The 19,295-nt window shown below is 35.2% G+C and overlaps 1 long non-coding RNA gene across 1 annotated transcript; it reads left to right on the top strand.

Moving 5' to 3' along the window:
• On the top strand, positions 14,840–17,475 carry LOC109843286. Its single transcript, XR_002247622.1, has 4 exons — positions 14,840–14,890; positions 16,801–16,867; positions 17,002–17,052; positions 17,193–17,475. It is a non-coding gene; the product is annotated as an uncharacterized LOC109843286 (long non-coding RNA).

The following is a 19,295-nucleotide window of genomic DNA, read 5'->3' on the forward strand; positions in this document are numbered from 1 at the left end:
GACGGTTCCATCACACTAACATATCACATCATATATTCGCGTGTTCCCAAGTCAGTTAAATAAATTAATTAACTTAAATACCTAATACGAACTTCCATCGATAGGTACGGTCACCACCTTTCTTCTACTGGCCCCAGCGTAGGCGCCTCTGCAAACCCCTCCCCCTGCTAAAAACCACAACCCAGCGTCATCTATTTTCATCGTATACCCTCACAAATGGCTGGGGATCCTTCTTGTGTACACTGCCATGGGACAGGACATAGCTCTCGAGATTGTCATCATGGAATTACCGCTCGTGCCCTTCCGAGGATGCTTACCGTCCCGGCCAACATCTCCAGCACCATACGACATCTTTCTTCTTACGCCTTCTTCAATCTTGATAGATGTAATAATCCATTTTTTTTGTTGCAAATCAATAAATTAAGTGGGTCATATGTGCAACTAAGAGGCCCACATATGTTGGAATTAGACAAGAAAAAAAATTAAAGCCCCAATAGTGTTAGCTATACCTCAAAAGCCCATTTTCCTTTTTCCCCCCTTTGATTTTTTTTTTCTTCCCTTTCACGTGTGAGGGAGTAAATTTTGGTCATTTTTTTCCTCCATTAATCCCTCAACTAATTCCCCTAATCTCTCCACAAAACAAATTCCTCCATAAATCTCTCCACACTAATTCCCTTACCTAAAATTCCGTTACTAAATTCCTCCATTAAATCCAGTACCCCTTCGTTTTCCCCTAACTCAAAAAAAAAAAATTCTCACGAAAAAAAAATGGAGAGAAACCGAAAAAAAAGAGAAAGGAAGGAGAAAGACGAGTTTTTGGATTTGGGATTCAGAGTCTCTTCCGACAAATCGGCAAGCATTCTTTTCCTCAATTATTAACATATTTTATCTTATTTATTCTTATTATGCAAACATTTCTTATCCTTAAACTCTTTTATTGACCACCGTATTTTTTCATAATCGGCAAGCATATTTTGTCTTGTTTTTGTGGATTTTGTTCTCAATATTATTATGCAACCATGTCTTTTTCCTCCATTAAATTTCTATTTTTTTTAGCTTATAATCAAGCATATATTTCCTTAATTTTGTTTTTTTCCTAATCTGTTTCACTTGTTCCTGCAAGCATAAGATTTCCCCTTCCCCTCTGTTAACTTTTTATGTCATTATCCGTTGCTACCTTGAAATTCTTCCATAGCTATGAGATTTCGGTTATTTTATGCATTAAGGGGTATAGTGTAAAAGTGAGTCTGTTAGTGATTCCATGCCAAGGTTTCCTGTGCGAGTTCATATATATATATATATATCTTAGATATGGGTATTCAATCATCACGGATCTACTAGAGAGTTATAATCATAAGGGTATCAGAATACCTTAATGGGTAAATGCTGTATCGCGGTCAAAGGACTTAGAAAGCACAATATTTAGGCATAAACACAATAGTGTCATAAATCCTTATCTGTTGTTAAAATAAACTACTGATACAATTAGCTAGTGGTCTCGTCCATGTATAAGATAGTTATTATAGTCATGCAGTGTTTCCACCTGGTACAATGTGTTTTTTTAAAAGTATGTGTCATTTATATTAGTGGCTTCACTTTAGCGCATTTGTCAGAGCTCTGTGACTTAGAGCTCTAAGCATTTTGGTTATATTAATAAGCTTTGTCTTAAATAATAATTGTTCACTAGCAGAAAATGCTAAATGTAAATTAGGTACAAATGGCATGTTGGTTTCCTATGGTGTGTCTGAAATAACCACTTTTGATGCTTTGTTGCTTGATCACCTAGTTGTCTTCCAATAGGAGAGACTGTGCATGAAGACGACTTCGGTTAAAAATATGATTTATAAGCGTGCTTTCATAGCATGGCTATGTTCTCGATATCGACATCCCGATATGAGATTTTTTTCCTTGGCTATTTACTATTATAGCATTGACTAGACGATGCATCTATCTTGATTTGGACATGTTCTGGGTCACGGTTATTGTCATAGTTTTACAGAAGTCGTTCCACGGTAACACTGTGGTTAGTGCACAACATTTCATGCACAGTCACTTAAAAATTTAATCGATAAACATGAGATTTATAAAGGGAAATTAGACGGAGAATATAACATTTATATAAACGGGTATATGTGCATTCCTGATATCCTGAGTTATATGTACATGGGCCAAAGAGCCAATTCCTGACTTGAAGCCGTGTTCCCGGGACGGTTTACGGGGAACCGATTTATATACATGAAAATATTCTCCTCTAATTCAAATAACATGAAAAAAAAGAATAATGTGCTTATATGCTTTGTGATAGATTTGGAATGTAAGACATGTCGTGGATGACGTTTTGGTGATGTATATTTGTATTGTTTGTTTATAGAATTTTGGGAGTTAATATTTAGCGATTTACAATTTTGAGATATTTGGTATATACGAGGGTTTCCTTGTTTGGATTATTCCCTCGACGTACTCATCTCGTGTTGTGAGTTTCTAAATCTTAACTCCTTTTAGTATAGGGTATAAGATATGTGCTTTATGGTAGACCTTGTTTGATATCCATGTTTAGAAATTTTTCTTTATCATCTTTAATTGAATTTCCATCTTATCTTTATACCGGCCATATACACTTACACGCGCACAATTTCCTCATTTTGCATGCTTGTTGGGAGTTTTTTTGACTCCCCTGGGGTTTGCATGCCCCAGACTCGAAAATTGTTCTTTCTTCGCAGGACCAAGAGTACTTTAAGGATTAAGATCAGCGACAGCGATCACCTTCCCTCCCTTCACTCTCTCAGTTTCAGTTATTTAGGCTTTCTTGTAATCACTTGTGGTACTTCAGACTAAGATGTATTTTCCTCTTTCCTACTTTGAGTAGTTGTGGACATGTAAGAGAACTTGTATTTTCAGAGATGTCTTTATCTATCTATTGTCATTGTTATCTTAGTTACATGCTCTATGTAGTAGTTCTTTGGTAATATATATGTGTGCAGGATGATCCAGAGGCGTGAATGTAACCGTATGGTTGCATTGCCGACCGAGTCACGCTCCAAATTATCACGTTTTGGACCCGGGGCGTGACATGGTTTTATTGGTATCAGAGCTAGGTTTTAGAAATTGTTGTCTCATCCTGTGTACAAACACAAATTAAGATTAGACCAAAATATGGAGCATGTATAGAATAGGTTCTTTCCTTTCTAGAAATACGTCCCTTGACTCCTAATATCCTGATTCTTTGTCCTAATCTTGACCAATCTCCTTTAGGTGATCATTATGACTCCAAAATGTCGACCCCCTACTCCAGTTGTCCCTCGTGTATTTGGAATTTAATTTTGAGGACATGATCTTGGGATTGAGGAAATATTAATAAGATGTTATTTAAAACTAAGTTAGAGGATCAAGAGTGGGAAAAAAAATCAGAATGTGGATTTGATGTTGAGTGAGTTGAGAAGATACCTTCATATTATATCAAGATTAAGGTTATAAATACGGTGGGTGAAAAGAGACATATTCGAGATATCAAAATATTAGTTTGAAATTTTAATGATTGAGATATGCAAAGGCATGAAAAGAGGTTTGCTAGGACATGAGATGAAATAAAGATTTACTAAAGCTAAGAAGAGAGCTATAATGATATGAAATTTTATAACGATATTTAATTTTCGATCCGACGTATTTAATGATTGAAGATGCATGGACATACATATAGATCAACTTAGAAGATATTTGGCGAAAATTTATGATCTCAACAATTGAGAATTTGTGACCAGCGATGGAGGATTTATATAAAAAAATTTATACTTCATCTGAATTTATATGATTAGTATAAAATCTTTAGAGATGAGTTTAACTTTAATATTAGTAGAGCAGCATAGCAGAAGGATAACATCTAGAATGATATAAATTTTGAAGAGAGGTATACACTATATTTGGACTATGTTCGAAGTTAAGATGAGCGATATATAATTGATTTGAGGCATCTTGAATTTGAATATGACTTTTTAGCATTAAGATAGCATGGATCAACTAAGAGGTTGTACTAGGACAATGAAGGAATAACAATTCTACAAAATTTGAGATAGGGCGTTGAGAATGTGATATTAGCCCAGGTTAGATAACTGGACTCTCATCCTGTACATAACTATTGGATCTTTCAAAATAGGAATAGGAGTCTGAGCATGTATAATATTAGGGTCGTTCCCTCTTTAATATTAGGGTCGTTCCCTCTTGCAATATCTTTTTGCGCTTACTCCTTTGATTCCGCATCCAAATTCATATCTAATTTAACAGTTAATTCTTTTCCCTTCTTAAGCCAAGTGTATACGGACTTAGTCAATGTGCATAGATAGGGTTTTTGTAGACAAGCCCCAAGCATCATAAGTTAAGTTAGCGTGAAAGTTTATCCAGCCACTAGCCTTCACTTTTGCAGCAACTACAAGTTCATGGCTGATCGTTTGGATGAAGTTATCCCAGTCAATGGATCATCTGAATTTTAACCATTTAGCTCCAGCTAGTTCATATGACGGAACTTGGATGTTCTTTATATGCTAACCAATTAGGATATTAGTAGACTTGAAAACTTTTCAGTTACCTCCAGCTAGACTAGTATCTTAGCACCGTTAGGTCATGTGAGAGGAATGTTTTTAAGCTTAACTCGATGTAGATATACATGTAAGGCAAATCCATCTGGTGACGTATGTACAATTGATTATCTAGATCATAAATTCTGAATGTGGTTCGTGCTTGATAATATGCATGGTATCCAAGAATGAGAAATCATGTGGATGATATTGAGGGTATATGTTGGAAACTTGATTTTGTGAGATAACAACCATATAAATTTAAGTATTTGATTGAAGATATTGTATGATTATGTACTCAGTATATGATCGAGATAATACATGATGCTTGATATCTAGAAAGATATATTAATACTTGAGAAGTGCCACTACCAGTTTTATATTAGTATCGAATTATATTAGGTTATACATGGTCATGATGCCATAGTGTTGAATGTCAAGCGAGTCATTCAAGACACCGTTGTAATATTTATATTGGGATACATGTTTTAGTGAGAGGGGGCTCGTGATCTTCCTCCACTGGATTATGATTGGTGGTGGTCCTAAGGGTGACGATCCATAGGACCAAACTTGGGAAAAAAAAATTGGTCATGTATCATGTCTTGACTGATCTCGCAATGTTTTAGTGAGAGGGGGCTCGTGATCTTCCTCCACTGGATTGTGATTGGTGGTGGTCCTAAGGGTGACGATCCTTAGGACCAAACTTGGGAAAAAAAATTGGTTTACATGTATCACGTCTTGACTGATCTCGCAGGGGATTCATACTATGGAGAGTCATTCCAATAACCTTATGGTAAGTGGTATAAGATATATACAACGACAATCTAGATTAGGTACCACATCTATTTATTTCTTGTAGAGCATTGCTTCTCGTGTGCTTGGATTAAATTCCGAGGACGGAATTTGTTTTAAGGGGGGTAGAATGTAAGGACCATGAAATTTTGATACTAGTTAAAATAAATCTTCTGGTATTTTAAAATATTTAATTATTATTTTTGAAAAAAAAAGTATTTGTATTTTTCCGGCCTTCTAGAATTTTCTATGATTTAAAAATCTGATTTTTATATTTATTAATAATTTGGATAATTATAAATTAAATAGTTACGGTGAAAACTTTCAAATAAATAATAATAATTGTTATTATTATCATTGTAAATTTCTTTCAAGGATTTTTTCCTAATTATTTCTATTTCCCCTATTTATTTCTTTTATTTGTTAATTAATACCTATTAAACTCTAACCTTAACCCTAAGCATATAAATAAAACCCTCTTCCTCTCTCTTTACCCAGCCGCCAGAGAACCCTTTTCCCCTTCTCTCTCCTCTTCATCTCTCTTTCGTTCTCTTTCTCAGAACCGCCCAACGCCTGAGTCCACCTCGCCACTTCCCGTCGCCGCACCACCACCTTCTCACCGTCCCCTCATCGCCTTAAGCCACTAGAACCGCCCCTCTTCCACCCCCTCGAGCTCCCTCCACCACCACGACCAACAATCATCGCCTCCATCTTCACCACCACCTCTTGCCGACCTGCCACCACGAGCTCCGACAAATCCTCAAGTCGCTCGCCGTCAACCACCCTCAGCCCTGTCGACCTCCGTCGAGTCTCCAGAAGCTCCGGTTCGTCACCGCCGTGAGCTCCCTTGCCAGCTCGACCGCCCTTAGCCCCATGCCGCCAGCGAACCCTCTCGACGGCAAGCATCATTTGCCTCAATTATTGTTATCATTATTTTTCATAATCGGCAAGCATTCATTCCTTCCTTGTTTAAAATTTCTTGAAATCATCTTGAGTATTCTCATCTATGCCATTTATTACGTTTTTGAACCTAAAATTCCGTTACTAAATTCCTCCATTAAATCCAGTACCCCTTCGTTTTCCCCTAACTCAAAAAAAAAAAAAAAATTGAGAGAGAAACCGAAAAAAAAAGAGAAAGGAAGGAGAAAGACGAGTTTTTAGATTTGGGATTCAGAGTCTCTTCCGACAAATCGGCAAGCATTCTTTTCCTCAATTATTAACATATTTTATCTTATTTATTCTTATTATGCAAACATTTCTTATCCTTAAACTCTTTTATTGACCACCGTATTTTTTCATAATCGGCAAGCATATTTTGTCTTGTTTTTGTGGATTTTGTTCTCAATATTATTATGCAACCATGTCTTTTTCCTCCATTAAATTTCTATTTTTTTTAGCTTATAATCAAGCATATATTTCCTTAATTTTGTTTTTTTCCTAATCTGTTTCACTTGTTCCTGCAAGCATAAGATTTCCCCTTCCCCTCTGTTAACTTTTTATGTCATTATCCGTTGCTACCTTGAAATTCTTCCATAGCTATGAGATTTCGGTTATTTTATGCATTAAGGGGTATAGTGTAAAAGTGAGTCTGTTAGTGATTCCATGCCAAGGTTTCCTGTGCGAGTTCATATATATATATATATATATATATATATATCTTAGATATGGGTATTCAATCATCACGGATCTACTAGAGAGTTATAATCATAAGGGTATCAGAATACCTTAATGGGTAAATGCCATGCCAAGGTTTCCTGTGCGAGTATATATATATATATATATCTTAGATATGGGTATTCAATCATCACGGATCTACTAGAGAGTTATAATCATAAGGGTATCAGAATACCTTAATGGGTAAATGCTGTATCGCGGTCAAAGGACTTAGAAAGCACAATATTTAGGCATAAACACAATAGTGTCATAAATCCTTATCTGTTGTTAAAATAAACTACTGATACAATTAGCTAGTGGTCTCGTCCATGTATAAGATAGTTATTATAGTCATGCAGTGTTTCCACCTGGTACAATGTGTTTTTTTAAAAGTATGTGTCATTTATATTAGTGGCTTCACTTTAGCGCATTTGTCAGAGCTCTGTGACTTAGAGCTCTAAGCATTTTGGTTATATTAATAAGCTTTGTCTTAAATGATAAATGTATATTAATAAGCTTTGTCTTAAATAATAATTGTTCACTAGCAGAAAATGCTAAATGTAAATTAGGTACAAATGGCATGTTGGTTTCCTATGGTGTGTCTGAAATAACCACTTTTGATGCTTTGTTGCTTGATCACCTAGTTGTTTTCCAATAGGAGAGACTGTGCATGAAGACGACTTCGGTTAAAAATATGATTTATAAGCGTGATTTCATAGCATGGCTATGTTCTCGATATCGACATCCCGATATGAGATTTTTTTCCTTGGCTATTTACTATTATAGCATTGACTAGACGATGCATCTATCTTGATTTGGACATGTTCTGGGTCATGGTTATTGTCATAGTTTTACAGAAGTCGTTCCACGGTAACACTGTGGTTAGTGCACAACATTTCATGCACAGTCACTTAAAAATTTAATCGATAAACATGGGATTTATAAAGGGGAATTGGACGGAGAATATAACATTTATATAAATGGGTATATGTGCATTCCTGATATCCTGAGTTATATGTACATGGGCCAAAGAGCCAATTCCGTACTTGAAGCCGTGTTCCCGGGACGGTTTACGGGGAACCGATTTATATACATGAAAATATTCTCCTCTAATTCAAATAACATGAAAAAAAAAGAATAATGTGCTTATATGCTTTGTGATAGATTTGGAATGTAAGACATGTCGTGGATGATGTTTTGGTGATGTATATTTGTATTGTTTGTTTATAGAATTTTGGGAGTTAATATTTAGCGATTTACAATTTTGAGATATTTGGTATATACGAGGGTTTCCTTGTTTGGATTATTCCCTCGACGTACTCATCTCGTGTTGTGAGTTTCTAAATCTTAACTCCTTTTAGTATAGGGTATAAGATATGTGCTTTATGGTAGACCTTGTTTGATATCCATGTTTAGAAATTTTTCTTTCTCATCTTCAATTGAGTTTCCATCTTTTCTTTATACCGGCCATATACACTTACACGCGCACAATTTCCTCATTTTGCATGCTTGTTGGGAGTTTTTTGACTCCCCTGGGGTTTGCATGCCCCAGACTCGAAAATTGTTCTTTCTTCGCAGGACCAAGAGTACTTTAAGGATTAAGATCAGCGACAGCGATCACCTTCTCTCCCTTCACTCTCTCAGTTTTAGTTATTTAGGCTTTCTTGTAATCACTTGTGGTACTTCAGACTAAGATGTATTTTCCTCTTTCCTACTTTGAGTAGTTGTGGACATGTAAGAGAACTTGTATTTTCAGAGATGTCTTTATCTATCTATTGTCATTGTTATCTTAGTTACATGCTCTATGTAGTAGTTCTTTGGTAATATATATGTGTGCAGGATGATCCAGAGGCGTGAATGTGACCGTATGGTTACATTGCCGGCCGAGTCACGTTCCAAATTATTGCATTTTTTGAACCGGGGCGTGACAATAGTGGTCGTCCATCTGTGCAGGAGCTCCGAGAGATGCTGGCCTACCGCTTCAATCTTAGGACATGGCCTCATCAAATCAAGGAGGCGGCAGGGAACAGCTTCATGGTGCAGTTTCCATCCGATGAAGTTCTTGCCCAAGCTATTGAACTCGGTTTGATAGATATGGGCACATTTAAGGGCAGATTCCGCCGTTGGAAAGAGGATCTGAGGCTAACAACGTTGCCTCAACCCTTTCTAGTATGGATTCACCTATTCAATCTCCCATACCACCTCTGGAATTTTGAATTTCTTCAATCTCTGCTCATTGGTATCGGTGAATGTGTAATGTGCTTCAGGGACGTCATAACACATTCTAACTTCAAAGACTGTAGAGTTCTACTCAAGGTTAGGGATTTATCTGAAATCCCTAAGAGGCTTGGGTTCCGTTACATCTCGCCGATGGACGGTAACGCCAGGGAAGGATACGCCATCACACAGGTCCAATACGGGGGGAATTTGGAGAGGGCTCAGGTATCCACACGACTCAACTTAGGGCCCCAGCGTGCGCAGCCCTTTAGGACCGACCCCGAGTTAATTGAGGTTAGTTGGGGTGACGTCCACATGACGGTCGAGAGAGACCAATGGCAGTTGTTTCTCCGTAACCAAGGGGTCGGGGGTGCCAATTCTCCGAGGTCTCTCCCTACCGGTGTAGGCATATAAAATTGCTTATAGGTCCCCTAGCACAGCTCGGCACAAACCGACGAACCAACGAGGCACGATTTCTCAGGTATAACGTAATCATCATCAGATGATAACGTTTCCTTCTGAGGGAGAATTGCCTTCCCTGGACTTTCAAGAGTCACGCGCCTTGAGACATGCCTTTTTGGGCGTGAATTCTCAGCGGGTTCCTGAACTTCAATGCGCAACGTAGTGCGCTTGGGGCGACCCCCAGCATGTTGCGTTGTTTGGGGCTTTCGTAGTGGGTCCAAACGTTCTCGGATTGGAGCTTTGCTTCGCTCCTCGGGAAGTGGACCGAGGCGCTCCAAGACTGACTTTCTCCTTCGGGAGGATTCTGCATGATCTCCCGGAGTAGCTATGCACCACTTTGGACTTTGGCCTCCATATTTTGTGAGTTAGTGGTGATTTCTTGGCTACTCCATTCTGCCACCTTCTACGGGCTTCTTGAACTTGAGCTCGTGCTTGTGCTGAGAGTGCGCGGCGCTTCTGGATGCGATCCTCCAGCGTTGAACGGTTCCGTTTGACACGGATCCATTCGTTCGTTGGTGGCTTTGAAGAGTTGCCATTCATCGGTTGTTGAGGTCGTTCGCCTCTTCTGTTCTTCAGATCCGTGTTGTAACGGATCCCGTCCACAGATTCCATTGCCTTTGCGATTTGTTTCGCAAGGCGCTGACGTTGCCTTTGGCGGGCTCTCTTTGAGAGAGTCACTACGCCCTCGGCAACGGAAGATTCGGCCAGAGCAGATCTGACCTGGTTGGAAGGAGAGATCTCACCCGATGCAGCTTCGGCATCAAACGGGGCGAGATCTTCGTTGGCAGCTTCAACTTCTTCGTACCAACGAAGTTTTGTGATCTTCCTCCACTGGATTATGATTGGTGGTGGTCCTAAGGGTGACGATCCATAGGACCAAACTTGGGAAAGAATTGGTTTACATGTATCATGTCTTGACTGATCTCGCAAGGGATTCATGCTATGGAGAGTCTTTCCAATAGGCTTATAGTATATGGTATGAGACATACACCACAACAATCTAGATTTGGGTATAACCTATCATGTGATCGAATAGTAAAAAATGAAATTAATAAAGGATGCAAATATACGTGATGATGAAGTTTTAAAACATATACGTGCGACCTATCACATGTATATAAATCCAGGTAAAAGCCATACTTTTGACATGTCAGAGTATTCCCTAGTGATAATTGAGAGTGTTTATATGCATGGATGTGTTTACCATATTTCTAAGATTTTTTTTTGATTACATTCCTACAAGTAAAATACTTTTCTGACTTTAATATATCAGATGACTTGTGTTCTAGACATATATCTATCATAGAGACCTCTTTCATTTTTTTTATCTGTATACACCACCTATGGAAAGGTTATATGTCTGTTATCGTTTGTTCTTTCTTGTACTTAAATAAAATTTCGAGGACGAAATTATTTTTCTTAGGTGGGTAGGATGTAATAATCCATTTTTTTTTGTTGCAAATCAATAAATTAAGTGGGTCATATGTGCAACTAAGAGGCCCACATATGTTGGAATTAGACAAGAAAAAAAATTAAAGCCCCCAATAGTGTTAGCTATACCTCAAAAGCCCATTTTCCTTTTTTCCCCTTTGATTTTTTTTTCTTCCCTTTCACGTGTGAGGGAGTAAATTTTGGTCATTTTTTTCCTCCATTAATCCCTCAACTAATTCCCCTAATCTCTCCACAAAACAAATTCCTCCATAAATCTCTCCACACTAATTCCCTTACCTAAAATTCCGTTACTAAATTCCTCCATTAAATCCAGTACCCCTTCGTTTTCCCCTAACTCAAAAAAAAAAAATTGAGAGAGAAACCGAAAAAAAGAGAAAGGAAGGAGAAAGACGAGTTTTTGGATTTGGGATTCAGAGTCTCTTCCGACAAATCGGCAAGCATTTTTTTCCTCAATTATTAACATATTTTATCTTATTCATTCTTATTATGCAAACATTTCTTATCCTTAAACTCTTTTATTGACCACCGTATTTTTTCATAATCGGCAAGCATATTTTGTCTTGTTTTTGTGGATTTTGTTCTCAATATTATTATGCAACCATGTCTTTTTCCTCCATTAAATTTCTATTTTTTTTAGCTTATAATCAAGCATATATTTCCTTAATTTTGTTTTTTTCCTAATCTGTTTCACTTGTTCCTGCAAGCATAAGATTTCCCCTTCCCCTCTGTTAACTTTTTATGTCATTATCCGTTGCTACCTTGAAATTCTTCCATAGCTATGAGATTTCGGTTATTTTATGCATTAAGGGGTAAAGTGTAAAAGTGAGTCTGTTAGTGATTCCATGCCAAGGTTTCCTGTGCGAGTTCATATATATATATATATATATATATATATATCTTAGATATGGGTATTCAATCATCACGGATCTACTAGAGAGTTATAATCATAAGGGTATCAGAATACCTTAATGGGTAAATATTGTATCGCGGTCAAAGGACTTAGAAAGCACAATATTTAGGCATAAACACATTAGTTTCATAAATCCTTATCTGTTGTTAAAATAAACTACTGATACAATTAGCTAGTGGTCTCGTCCATGTATAAGATAGTTATTATAGTCATGCAGTGTTTCCACCTGGTACAATGTGTTTTTATAAAAGTATATGTCATTTATATTAGTGGCTTCACTTTAGCGCATTTGCCAGAGCTCTGTGACTTAGAGCTCTAAGCATTTTGGTTATATTAATAAGCTTTGTCTTAAATGATAAATGTTCACTAGCAGAAAATGCTAAATGTAAATTAGGTACAAATGACATGTCGGTTTCCTATGGTGTGTCTGAAATAACCACTTTTGATGCTTTGTTGCTTAATATTGTAATGATTTGATTGTGATACTCAATAAACCTAGTTTGAATTTGACGTGCACTCTATCTAGTTAACCTAATATTTTAACAATTAAGATTAAATAAGACTTATTTTGTTTTGATAATGGAGATCACAAGAAATTTATGATTAAATAACAACTCGGTTAATACATATAGTACTTATGTTGTTTGATGTTGTGTTTAACATGCATGACTTTACGGAAACTGTTGCTTGATGCTATGTTTGATCACCTAGTGACATTTAATATGGCTGACTGTGCATGAAGACAACTTCCGTCAAAGTATGATTTATGAGCGTGCTTTCATAGCATAGCTATGCTCTCGATATCGATATCCCGATATGAGATTTTTCCTTGGATATTACTATTATAGCATCAACTAGATGATGCACCCCTCTTGATTAGACATGTTCTGGGTCACGGTTATTTCTCATAGTTTTACGGAAGTTGTTCCATAGTAACTCTGTGGTTAGTGCATAACATTTCGTGCACAGTTACTTAGGTTAAACAGACAAACGGTGGGGGGGGGGTTAATGAAGGGGAATTGGATGAAGAATATAACATGTATATAAACGGGCACATGCACACTCCTGATATCCCGAGTTATATATATATATATATACAAGGGCCAAAGAGCCAATACTTGACCTGAAGCCGTGTTCCCGGGACGGTTTACGGGGAACCAATTTATATACATGAAAATATTCTTCTCTAATTCGACGGTTTACGGGGAACCAATTTATATACATGAAAATATTCTTCTCTAATTCAAATAACTTTTAAAATATTAATAAATCTGCTTGTGTGTTTGATGATGGACATTATTTGATCTCTATGGTTTGTAAATTTCTTTTATCACTAATTATTTATAATTTATCTTTCCTTTATATGCCATTTACACTTACACGTACACTATTCCTTCATTTTACATGCTTGTTGGGAGTTTTCTGACTCCCCTGGGGTCTGTATGCCCCAGATTCGGGAACTCTTCTCTCTTTGCAGGACCAAGAGTATTTCGAGGAGCAGGCTCAACTGTAGTGATCATCGTTCCTTCTATCAGTTCTCCAATTCAGTTGTTTCAGGTAGTTATTTGGTTTAGGTTTTTCTTTAGCCACAGTTGGCTCTCCAGACTATGGTGTATTTTTTTTCCTTTCTCTTTAGAGATTGTTTTTCTTTAGCCACAGTTGGCTCTCCAGACTATGGTGTATTTTTTTTCCTTTCTCTTTAGAGATTTGTTGACTTGTCATAGAACTATGGAAATTTCAGACTATGGTGTATTTTTTTTCCTTTCTCTTTAGAGATTTGTTGACTTGTCATAGAACTATGGAAATTTCTGATATTTCTTTATCTATACATTCCATTTTATTTTTCTTGGTTACATGCTATTTGGTATAGTTTGGGTTTTATATGTATACAGGATGATGTAGAGGCGTGAATGTGACTGTATGGTTGCATTGCCGACCGATTCACGCTCCAAACTATTACATTTTGGAACCGGGGCGTGACATATATCAAAGTATTTTCCGTTCCTATAGTGGTCTAACAATCCAAATTAGGGATTTACCGTTATTTTTTTTGAGGTACAAATGTAAAAATATCCACTTGCTATCTTTCTAGAGAAATTGTTCCGAGACACCAAATGTGATTTTAACAGTGTTCCAAGTCACAGTTTCAGCACCATCAATCTGTTGTTGGAGGTAAGTTCAAATTTTTGACATGCGTACTATGGGTTAGATGTATTCTGGACTCTTTTGTGTATATATTATCTTAGATAATCATTGTTAGATGTATTCTGGGTGATTGGAAAGTGACATCGAGTTTGTTCATGAAAATACTAAAAGAAATGAGTATGAGTATTGTAAATGAGTTTTTGAATCTATCTTTGATTGGTTCTTAAGTTTCTATGGTTTGTTCATAAATGGCCTCTTACTATTTTTTGTAAATGAGATATCACATACTTCTGCTTTGATTGAAAATTTTATTGTTTTGATGGAATTTTGTTGTCTTTGCTAACATGATGATAACTAAGAGTAAAAGGATGCAGGACAAAATCCAAAAAAAAAGAGGATTGAGAGTGATAATCATAACTCTGATTACAAGGAGGATGATCTTTTTGGCAAAATTTGATTTATTCATTAATTGAAGAATTAAAATTTAACTTTATTTCTATACAACTAGATTTAGTTATATTTGCAGTAACCGTTCTTTTGTTTTTTTTGTCATCTGGATTGGTATTATTTTGAGTTATTCAAGTGAATGTTATGTAATTAGGTTTGAAATTGATTGGTTGTTATGGTTTAATTATTGCAACAGAGGGATGGGAATGACCTCAGCTAAGTCTTTCTCGAAAGCATAATTTTGGTGAGCAATATTAGTCTTTTTGTGCTTATTTATGAAATATTGAATATTATTCTTATTCCTTTACTAACATATTTGGCTTCTCATGGTATTGTCATGAGTTCAATTTTTTTTCCTTTCTAGAGTGGTATGGAGTAACTTTGGACATTATGTTCTATTTGTATTGTGTCCTGAAACATATGAGTACTAACCATTTTTTAATTTTGTTATATTTAGTTTTCTCTAGCTATGTTTTTTTAAAAGCATCATACTTATTGATCCAATTTTTTAATTTTGTTATATTTAGTTTTCTCTAGCTATGTTTTTTTAAAAGCATCATACTTATTGATCCATAAATGCTCACCATGACATTTGTGGGTAATCTAGCTATGTTTTTTTAAAAGCATCATACTTATTGATCCATAAATGCTCACCATGACATTTGTGGGTAACTACCTCCTTAAACAAAAAAATGTATTCTTTTCTCGGTGAATGCATTTAAAAACTCTCCATTATATGAATCCTCTAATCTGCATTTAGCTCATAGATCCATAGATAATTTGGTAATTATTTTATTACTTTTTGTTATTTCCTTAGAGTTGTAAGTTCCTTAATTCTATCACCCACTGCATATTGTGCCTCCAACTACAATAGAGTTTATGGAATCACTATATAACACAATCTGCAAACAAAAAGATGCAAAATTCCTACAAATATAACATCATTTGCCAGGATAATATATATAAAGAAAATATTTGAAATATACCGTAAATGATACAAGGATAGATAGCAAACCAACCAAGAAGTACTGTTACAAGTAGAAATGATAGTGCATTTTTTTTAATTTGATTACCTACCTATTTTCTATGGAGGAGAATGTAGTACACCACATGCATCTTACAATGTGTAATGTTGTTTCTTATTAACATGTGATTGACTGCTAAACTAATTAAGTTCTTTCCCTTCCAATTATTATTAGGCTTTTTAAAGTTTATTCTTTACTTATGCGTTTGTTTAAAATGTTAGATATAGTTTATTTAAAAGTTCAATATTGTTCTTAGTATAATTTAATTTCAAATATTACCTCATTTTTGTTTGGGAATGTGGAGAAATACATTACTTCTTTTTATTTCAATGGTTTTAGAGTTAAATGGTCAAAGGATGAAGAAAGGGATTTGGAGGATATTTCTTTTATCATGCAATTTTCTCCTTTAAGTTTTAGAATATGAAAGCACCACAACTCAACTTTTTGGAGTGAATTTACATGGATTCGGAATGATAATTGGTAACTTATATTTGAATTATAAAGTTATAATTTATGCATTTTCTACATATTCCTACGATGAGTTCTTTGTTCAGTTTTTAAATTCTACCATGTCTAATGATGTACTAGGTATGCCTTAATATGTGATATTTCATTAGGAGGTATGATTTTTTATTAGTTGTTTTACATGCATACTTGCATAGAAGGACCTACAATGCTCTCCAAATATATAACATACATTAATTGATTAAGTTTCTATGCTACTATTTTTGCTTCTTTTTATGTGATGTCATGTGCTCTTATTAGTGCTGCATGGCTAATTGTCATTTTACATATTCACAAAATTTACTTCTCATATTACTTTATTGTAAATGAGTTGTGCACTTTCAGTAGAGGTAAGCTCCTTTTTCTGTTTTTCTGATTAATTATATATGTATGTGTTTAATTGGGAGTAATTTCAATGATTTGAAAGATTGATTTCAAAATAATTTGCAAATATTACTCATTGTTCAGGTTTTTAGATTGGGTGATTAACCATAAAAGTAGATGCATATATGTATTTCAGCCATTTTAATACATTTTTATTTTGTTTTTCAAAAATTAATAGTTTAAAATATGATATTTCTAGATATTTTAATCTTTCCTAATGTGATTACATCTTGATCCGTAGAAATAAACTCTCACTGATTGGCAAATTCTAGGCTCAAGATCCATGGACATTAAAATTGCTGACAAAGGTGAAAATCTTTCAAAATAGTTCAAGTTATAGATTATTAATTATAGGATGTGATGCGAACTCATTTCTTTTTTTTCTTGCATCACTTGCTAATGGTCTTATTAATTTTTTATTTTGTTTTTTGTTGTCTCCCAGATTAGAATCTTGATCCCGAGTCAAAAAATTAAGATTGCAAATGTTTGTAAGGTATGGATTTGATCCTTTTTAGCTTATATAATGTTTTCATATTAATGTATCATTTACTTGCATGTTTGAGGTAAACTCTTACATATTGTGGTTTTATTTTTAGCTTAGATTTTTCTAAATATCATTTTGTTGATTTTCAGGAAATGTCACTTAATCATGTGAAGAGGGTTACATTGATTGATGATGGATTTAGAATGACGACTAAAAGAATCCTAAAAATTTGAGTTGTGTTATTTCTGAAGAGAGTGGTTCATTTGGAGCACTATCCTTCATGGTGAGCATTTCTCTATATGATGAGAAACTAAGCATTTTCTCTATACGACGACAAAGTAGATGCTATGGTATTGAATTGATATGACCATATTTGCTGCTATATTTTATTTTCAGCTCATGAGTGGCATTTATGCACAGATTTTATAGAAAGTTTAGTGTTTAGATAGCTTCTAACGATGATGTAAAGCAAAAATAATAAATCCCATAATTTTTTGATGTTAATGCATGATGATATTTATTTAAGAAGATGTGGGGAGCCTTTTGTGTTGTATTTCTCTTAAAATTTTGATTATGTGATGAGTTTGATTAAAATTTTAAGGTTAATGCTTGGTGATCTTAGTATGGGAAGATATGTGAAGCTATTTTTCAACAACTAGAAGTATCTGACAATGTGTAAATTAAGTTATTGATGAATTTCTAACACATGATCTTTGGAACTTAGGTTGATATAAGGTGGCGGCATGGGTGCATGATGCATCTGACAAAAGATCGTTTAACGATAAAGGCAACGTTCATTCTTAGCTAAAGTTTTAAAGTCATCAAAGGTGAAAAAAACTTCTTAGTTCTTAAAATTTAATTGATTTAAGGATACAAATATTGAGTTCATATGTAATTTTTTTAGTGAGTTACTTTGAACATTTAGATATATTGATTGTATCCAAATTTTTAATGTGCTTATGTTTATGCTGAATTTGCAACAAAGCCTGTTAACTATTATTTCAGTAAGTATGTCAATTGGTTCTTTAACTATGTTTCTGAAAATATAGGCCTATGGATATGATTATTCATTAAATAAGCACAGTTATTTATAAAAAGATATGTACATGTTTATGAATTACAGACAAAAACTACGACTTGACATGACATAGAAGAACATGAGATTGTGGTTAACACGAGCTTAATATGCCAACCATATGAAGACTCATCCGTGCTTTGCACTGGTTAAATTTACTCACCTAAATAATCCAAGACCCCGTTTAAGCCTTCAATAAATCTATTTTAGGTTTTGCTCTTATTTCTCTTCTTTTTACTAGCTTTGTTTCTTTTTTCCCCTAATGATAAATATACGATATTATAATGTTTGTCTTTGAGGCACGATATAGTTAAGGGGTTAGTTTGCATTATTTTGTATGATGAAGTGAAATATGCATCAAGAGATAAGTCCTTCATACAAATTTATGATTGGTTGTCACTCAAGTGACTGACTCATGAAAATATGGTATATTGAATGTAGAGTTTTGTTGCTATATTGTTTTATTAGGCCACTATGTGTGAGTTGTTGGAGTAGTATTGTTATATTTGCACCATACAATATTATTAGGCATCTATTTTACAAATGTCACGCCCCGCTTCCCAAAATACACGGGAACCGGAACGTGAACAAGCCCGCGACGTATTAGATTGAGAAGAAATATACTCTGGCTTTTTTTCTCTTCTTTTCTTCTCAATCTAATACGCTAAGCGTCTGAAAATAAATACAATGCGAAGTCACAGGTCCCCGATCACAATAGCAAGAATATAAAGACAACCCAGAATAAAATAATACATATCACAAATGAATATCATCCCAGACATAATATTCGGCTCAAACATGCCCTTATACATATCTGAACAAAGAATACTAGAGAAATGTAAAATACAATGATCCGACTGAAAAGAAATGCTACAAAGTAAACTAAAGGAATAACTAAGATTCAACTTGTTCTTCTGCTCCATCTACCAGGCACTCCTGCTGAGAATCTTCCGGCTCCTGGCGATCTCCTAGCTGAACCTGTTCTTCCTCTAAGTCTGACGTACACCAGAGAAAACAGGTGTACGTCAGGTGCATGGCGCACGGCAAGATCCCACTCGGGAACATAATAATACAGTTGAATGACCAATGCAAGGACAATAATAACAAATAGAAACATGCAGCTGAAATACTAACAAGCTAGATATAATCCATCACTAGAGTATAATAATCAGGAGAA

Source organism: Asparagus officinalis, chromosome 1, assembly GCF_001876935.1.
Source record: "Asparagus officinalis chromosome 1, Aspof.V1, whole genome shotgun sequence".
NCBI classification, from domain to species: Eukaryota; Viridiplantae; Streptophyta; class Magnoliopsida; order Asparagales; family Asparagaceae; genus Asparagus; species Asparagus officinalis.